The sequence below is a fragment of the Setaria italica genome, chromosome VIII, assembly GCF_000263155.2.
Source record: "Setaria italica strain Yugu1 chromosome VIII, Setaria_italica_v2.0, whole genome shotgun sequence".
Taxonomy (NCBI): domain Eukaryota; kingdom Viridiplantae; phylum Streptophyta; class Magnoliopsida; order Poales; family Poaceae; genus Setaria; species Setaria italica.
In genome coordinates this window covers 40,680,763-40,687,447 of record NC_028457.1, presented here as the reverse complement: position 1 = coordinate 40,687,447, position 6,685 = coordinate 40,680,763, and the positions used below count along the sequence as shown (strand labels likewise).

At 44.3% G+C, this 6,685-nt stretch overlaps 1 long non-coding RNA gene across 1 annotated transcript; it reads right to left on the bottom strand.

Annotated features, from left to right (window-relative positions):
- Positions 1-2,912: 2,912 nt before the first annotated feature.
- On the bottom strand, positions 2,913-5,862 carry LOC111258168. The gene is made up of 3 exons (XR_002678773.1): positions 5,305-5,862; positions 3,278-3,766; positions 2,913-3,170 (listed from the first exon to the last, which is right to left on the bottom strand). It is a non-coding gene; the product is annotated as an uncharacterized LOC111258168 (long non-coding RNA).
- Between the last annotated feature and the right edge of the window lie 823 nt (positions 5,863-6,685).

The following is a 6,685-nucleotide window of genomic DNA, read 5'->3' as shown; positions in this document are numbered from 1 at the left end:
CCCTGCCTCATCCCCGACGGCATTGCCACCCCACCACTGATGCGGCCCCGCCTCCCTATCCGCGCCTCAGCCCCGACATCGCCGCCAACAACGTCGCCCCTTCGCGTCAGCCCCAATGCCCGCCTGCCCACACCCCAATGCCACACCTCCACACTGGCCTCCCTACCGACGTCGCCACCACCTCACTGACCGGCTGCGCTTCCGAAGCCGGCTGCCATGCGCCCCCGACGCTCGCCGCCCTGCCCCACGCACATGCAGACTCACGCCGGCCGCGGGTCGCGCTGACGTAAGCCCGCAGCCACCGTGACATCATTGTTATTTATATTTTGATTTATGGATTAGTAATCAAAAGCTAGAAAATTATATAAAATTTTTGGAGTAGATAAAAGTTATAGAACAATTGAAATACTTAGAAATCATGCCTTTTATTTTTTTTAGAATTAATTTTTCCCATGTATTGAAATATTTAGAAAATAGTTAAAAAATTATTAAAATCCATACTAGTTGAACTTGCAGACCGTGTTCATCTCGGCTAATTTATTTGCTAGAATGTTGTCAAATTCAATATGGGTTTTCAAATCCATACATTTGTTGGACTTGCACGTCCTACAGGAATGTCATCTAGAACTGTACCTATCCTCGAGGTGTCACGTCCTGCACGAGTTCACTTCCCTACTCCCGGTATCGTCCCGCCAAAAGGAGATCCAAGCAATGGAGTACTTCTGGGCATAGTAATGTTATTTCTTTCTTCTAGTTGGTTTTGTACTACACATGAATAATTTCTAATTCTACTTACATACAATGCAGACTTTCAACAGTATTAGATGGCTTAGAAAAGTTATCGCGGAGCTAGGTGGTACCACTCCTAGAGTGCGACAAGATGTAGTTGGTCCAGTTAGACACCTGCACATCTCTTTTCAAATACCCATTCGAGGAGCACCAAGAGTACAACCCAAGCCGATGGTTGCAATTGACGCATCGGGTGAACCATCCACAGATGCGACAGATTGTGAAATGACCGCTGTGGCAACATGCCTGTGAAAACTAAAGCGTCCTGGTTACATCGTGTGAGACTACTCGTATTTTAATGTAAATGCTCTTGAGGAGGGAAGCAGTAATGTGATTCCGGTTGTTGAGAGGCAATATCATCTGCATGACACGGTATGGATCTAATCATCTTTTTATCTTTAATTACATTACATGTTTTAAATTTCATGATCTTGTTATTTTCTTCTTTTAGGATGTCTATAATTGAAGCTTTGTGGCAATAAGCTTTCTAGCTATTCTGGAGCAAGTAGTCGAAAGCTTGGGATATAGACACACCATTGGATTACCGGCACGCGATAGAGATTTCATGAGCCAGACTAAGACTCTTTCTACAAGGCATCTGAAGCGACGGACACACCATTGTTTGAGATTTATGGTTGTCCAAGTATACATTGGTATAAATCGCTAGAAAGTGCACTCGTTCATGCTCTAAATTATATTGATGACATTCTAGACTTTAAGATTTGGGATATCAGTTATGGTCTATATCTTCATAAGCGAGCCGGACTAGGCCAGTGGGATCCATGGATTTAACATTTTTCTTATGTAATTGATCTTCTCTCTAAGATAAGTAATGCTATATGAACTTAAATACTTACTTTTCTTATGTATTTGAATTATTATCAGAAGTAATTCTCTCTAAGATCTCAAATGTAATATTATAGATATATAGAACTTTCCATATATTAGTGTATTAGAACTAGTATATATACGTAAAGGAAACAAATACGAAATATGAATATAGACTAAAGGAACACAAAAAAGAAACGAAAAAGGGGAAAAATTAGAACCGGTTGGGGATACCCATTGGTACTAACGAGGCCAGCTGCCCGCGTTGCGTGGCAAGCCCTTTAGTACCGGTTGGTATCCCCAACCAGTAGTAAAGAGCACCCTTTAGTACTGGTTATTTTAACCGGTAATAAAGGACACCCCTCTAGTACCGATTGCAAAACCGGCACTAGAGGGGGGTTACTGACCGGTACTAGAGACACTTTTTCCAGTAGTGGCATATTTCGCGTGAAAAATCGCTTGACTTGTGATCGGCTAAGGAGAAGTGGGCGCAGCTGTGGCTTAAGAGGCTGAGGCGCGCTGCCATAGACATTTCGGATTTGCTCGAAGAGTACCACAACACTAGCAAACCCTTAACAGCAAAGGTGAGGACTTAGCATCTATGTTGTCTATGCTTCTAATGCAGTAACAAGAAGGACTACTCTTCCTATGCACCATATCCATTAGTGTACAGTTACGCCTTTTAGCTACATTTTGCTGAGGCTCGCCCAGCATCGAATACTGGGCTACTATACCATTTTCCTGTAAGAACCTTGCAAAAGGTCCAGAAACTTGGCCAAATGGGGTATGCCGACCATAGTAGTCCCCCCACAGTTGGATCTTACTATTTTAATTCTTTTGTCATGCTGATTTTCAACTTCAGCTTTAAATATCTTAAATTTATCCAGCGCTTCCGATCTTTCTTTAATTGGATAAATGTAGCCATAACGGGAGTAATCGTCTGTGAATGTTATGAATGAGTCATAGCCATCCACGCTTTTCACAGGAAATGGTCCAAAAATATCAGTGTGGATTATCTCTAAAACTCCTGTGCTAGGTTTAGCACCTTTTTTAATTTGCTTTACGTACTTTCCTTTAATGCAATCTACGCATTGTTCTAAGTCTTAGAACTCTAGTTGAGGAAGAATTTCATTCTTAACTAGTCTTTCTATTCTCCCCCTCGAAATATGGCCTAAACGACAGTGCCATAATTTCGATGATATATCATGAGTTCTCTTTCTTTTCTTTATCTCTTTCTCTGATGAGGATACATTCACATTCACATCACACACAAAATTTACTTTTTCACGCTGCGATAATAAATAAAGCTCATTGTGAAGGGTAGCGACGCCAACACATGCATTATGAAACCAAATGGCACACTTGCCATGTCCAAAATTACATTCATAACCATCTTTATCTAAACGTGAAATACTAATCAAGTTTCTGTGTAATGAAGGAACATAAAGAACATCTCTAAGCAGAAGTGTGAAACCATCAACATCTGCTTGGACTCCATTTGCGACTTCAACGCATCTTTCACTTCTTTGCGTAGTTCTCGTCGAACAGAATCCCTGTAAAGAATTTGCAACATGAACAGTTGCACCTGAGTCAATCCACCAAGTAGATTTCGAATACTGTGTATACAAGGATTCATTTACAAATGAGATAATATTCTCACCTTTCTTCGCCATTATCGACTTCAACAAATCGGGGCAATCTTTCTTGTAATGCCCCCGTTTCTTGCAGTGGAGGCACTAATCTTTGTCAACTGTGAAGGGCTTTTGCTGATGCTGTTGCTGCATGGGAGCCTTTCCACGTGGCTTGGAAGAGAAGCTAGCATGTGTATTCTTTTTCTTGTTATCCTTCACATAGTTCAAAGAACCACCATGTGAAGATCTGATTCTGTCCTCTTCTTGCACGCACATGGCTATCATCTTTTTCATGTCCCACTATTCTGGCTACATGTTGTAGCTAACAACAAAAGTATCAAATTCTTTTGGCAGGGAAGCAAAAACCAGATGAATAATGTGCCCAGGCTTAAGCTCAAGATCCATTGGCTTCAACTTAGGTGCCAGGTTGTACATCCTCCTCCTGATGTAGCTTGGTTCTTCGAGATCCTTCAAATCCTTCGGTTCCAAGATTCGTAATTATAATAAATATCCAGAACCTATTTGCAAATAAAATCCAAAAGAGAAGAAATGAAGATCCAAATAACTCCCAAAAGCTAGTCTAACGAGTGTTACATGATTTTAGTAAAGTAAGGAAATTGGTTTCAAACTATTCTAAGTTATGATCAGTTTATTATTGATTTTCCAATATTGAATCAGTTTCAAGATTTTGATTGTTTCGAACAAAATACAAAGGTTTATGTTAGCTCCGTAACGTGCCGCTTGTCACATGTGGATAAGCTTAGGTAACGTTAACGTATCTACGGTCATATGAACCCCACATGTTAGCATGTGTGCCCCGTGGTTGAGGTCAAAGGGTTAGCCGAAGCCCACAAGTCATTATGTGGGCCCCATAAGTCATGTGGGACCAGGTCAGCTGCTTACTGGATGCAAACTGCCTCTGAGGTTCATAGGTAGCTTTGGAAAGATTTTAGGCCGGTGGCTAAGCTGTAGAGGGGTGTATCGGGTTTCCAGGGTAAAAATCGGAGGCTCTAACTTTGGAAAACCAGATTTTCCAGTTTGGGAAAACTGGATGTTTCGGAACAGGAAGTTCTGGTTTCCCACGGGCAAGTCTTCCCGCTTGGGTTTTCTCTTGGAAAAAGGCTTTGGGGTGCCCTTAGGAAGGTAGGGTTCATCACAAAAAGGTTTAAGGTTTGTTTGACCTGAGACTTCCTAAGGTTTCGAGAGTTACTACAGGTTGGACTGAACATAATCCGGAAGTTCCGGTTTTTGGAAACCGAAGGTTCTAGTTTTTGCACCAGTCTCAGCTTATGTGGTTAGATAGGTGGACTAGTGGGGTTAGGGTGATGGTGAGGCTCAAGGGTAGGTTCTTGGTTAAGGTTAGCGGAAGCTTGTTAAGGTTAGCGCTCGCAAACTCTCGGTGTCCCGAGTTTGCGGCGAGGTCGAACGCTGGACACAGGAAGCATGCTACACACAGGCGAGCATGGCTAAGGTTCATGGTGGAGTTAGAACACACACATGGCCTATGTGAGCACAAGCAAGCAGATGATGCCACGGCTTGCAAGGTCTTTGGCCTAATCACTAACGAGCTCTACAGGTTTGAGTAGGCCACCTGTAAGTTCGTACGCAGGTGGATCACTAGAGCATGGACATGGCATGACACAAGGTTAAAGGTTAGCATTACGGATTTTGTGCAGGTTCAGCTAGGACTTCATGTTTGCAGGCAGGAAGCACGACGTCGGCAAGGGTTGGCTAGGTTCTGTGCTCAAGGCAGCGGCAACAACAGGATAGCCGACGAACGGCAAGAACGCGAGGCTTCGGCAAAACTAGGTCCAAGGCAAGGCTAGGTGCGCATATGCGGAGATGTGGTACTCGGCAACCGTGACACGGCTACAGCACGCCCGTGGGCGCTCGACTACGCGAGTCCACGACGGCACGTAGCTGCAAGGTTTGGTGGCGGCGGCGAAGGCAAGCGGCACCTGCAGAAAAAGGGCGCACGGCTCGAAGGCCGGCTCACAAGCGACGGCGGGGCTGCTGCATAGCAGTGCTACTTATCGGCACGAAGGACTTTGCTCACCTAGGGGCTTGACAGATCGGTTGGAGCATTTGGTCGAACAGGTTGTAGGCGACCGAGGCGGCAACTTGCGGTTCAGCACGTGGTCGACCAGCTGCTCGCGGTTCGGCTTCAACGGCGGTGTCTTCCTCCTCGCGGGCTCCGGCTCCATCTCCTCCTGCGGTCCCTCCTCTTCTCTTCCTTGATCAGGCGTGGCGCAAAGGGATGGGCGCACGCAGGGGCTAGCGGCGCACGCGGCCAGGGCGAGCAGAGGCATGCGGCGTAGCTGCGCAGGAGGACTGGGCCAAGGCGAGCACGGGCGGCCAGGCGCAGGTGCAGGTGGGCGACGTGGCGCTGCCAGGCATGGAAGAAGGGGTGTGCGGCCCAGGCGACGGGCGAGCAGGCGGCCACGCGCGGGAGCAAGCGCAGGGGCGAGCTGCGCTGCTCTGCTGCTCTTGCGGGAGAAGAAAGAAAGATCGGAAGGGGCCATGCTAGCTGCTGCGCCTGTTGCTTTGCTTGCTTGTTTCTGCTTGCGCTAGAGGAAGGTACAGAGAAGAAGGAACCAGGAAGAAGAAAGAAGCAGGGTCGGGAGAGGAGAGAGAGTTGGGAGAGAGGGTGAGATTATTTATAGAGGGGGATTAAGGTTAGGGGTAGGTTATTAGGCTTTTAGGTGGGCTCATAGATGGGCTTAGAGTTTGGGTCAAGACAATTTAAGCCCGCAAAATAAATCAATCGCAATTTATTCTGTGGACTTTATACAGATGAATTAGACTATTTTTTCGTAAACGAATTAAATAGCAAGGTATTAATTCAAGGAGCTGGAAAATACCATCATAATTCAAATTGAGCTCTCGAAAATTTAGTACAAATGAATTAGCTTATTTTCTGAAATCAAATCAATTAGCAAGTAATTAATTTGCTGGTTTAGCGAATTAGTCTCGTTAGCGGCTGAGGCTCAAGTTAGAGAAGGTAGTTAGTTTAGTTAGCCTTAGATTCATATTTGAATTTAGAATTCAAATATAAATCACAATCAAAGTTCCAATAACCCAATTAAGAAGTAAATCACACTAACACGGAAACTGTCCTTCGCCCTCAAAGCAAATTTTAATTGATTTGTTACTTGGAATGGAGAAAGAACATAAGAATACAGCCTTATGATTTTGAACAATCACATCATGCATGAATTTTTTTTGAAAATCCATATTTTCGCAAACATTAACATTCCGGATAAATCCGGGATGCTACACTATCACTACCACAAAACGGAGATTTTTTGAGAGGAGCACCATTTTCGTGAGAGTAACTAACAACTCACATGAAAATGTTTGTTTTCATGAAGGTGAGAGAAAAACACTCCTGAAAATTTATTTTCGCGAAGGTATTAGGTGCACTGTCATAAAAATAT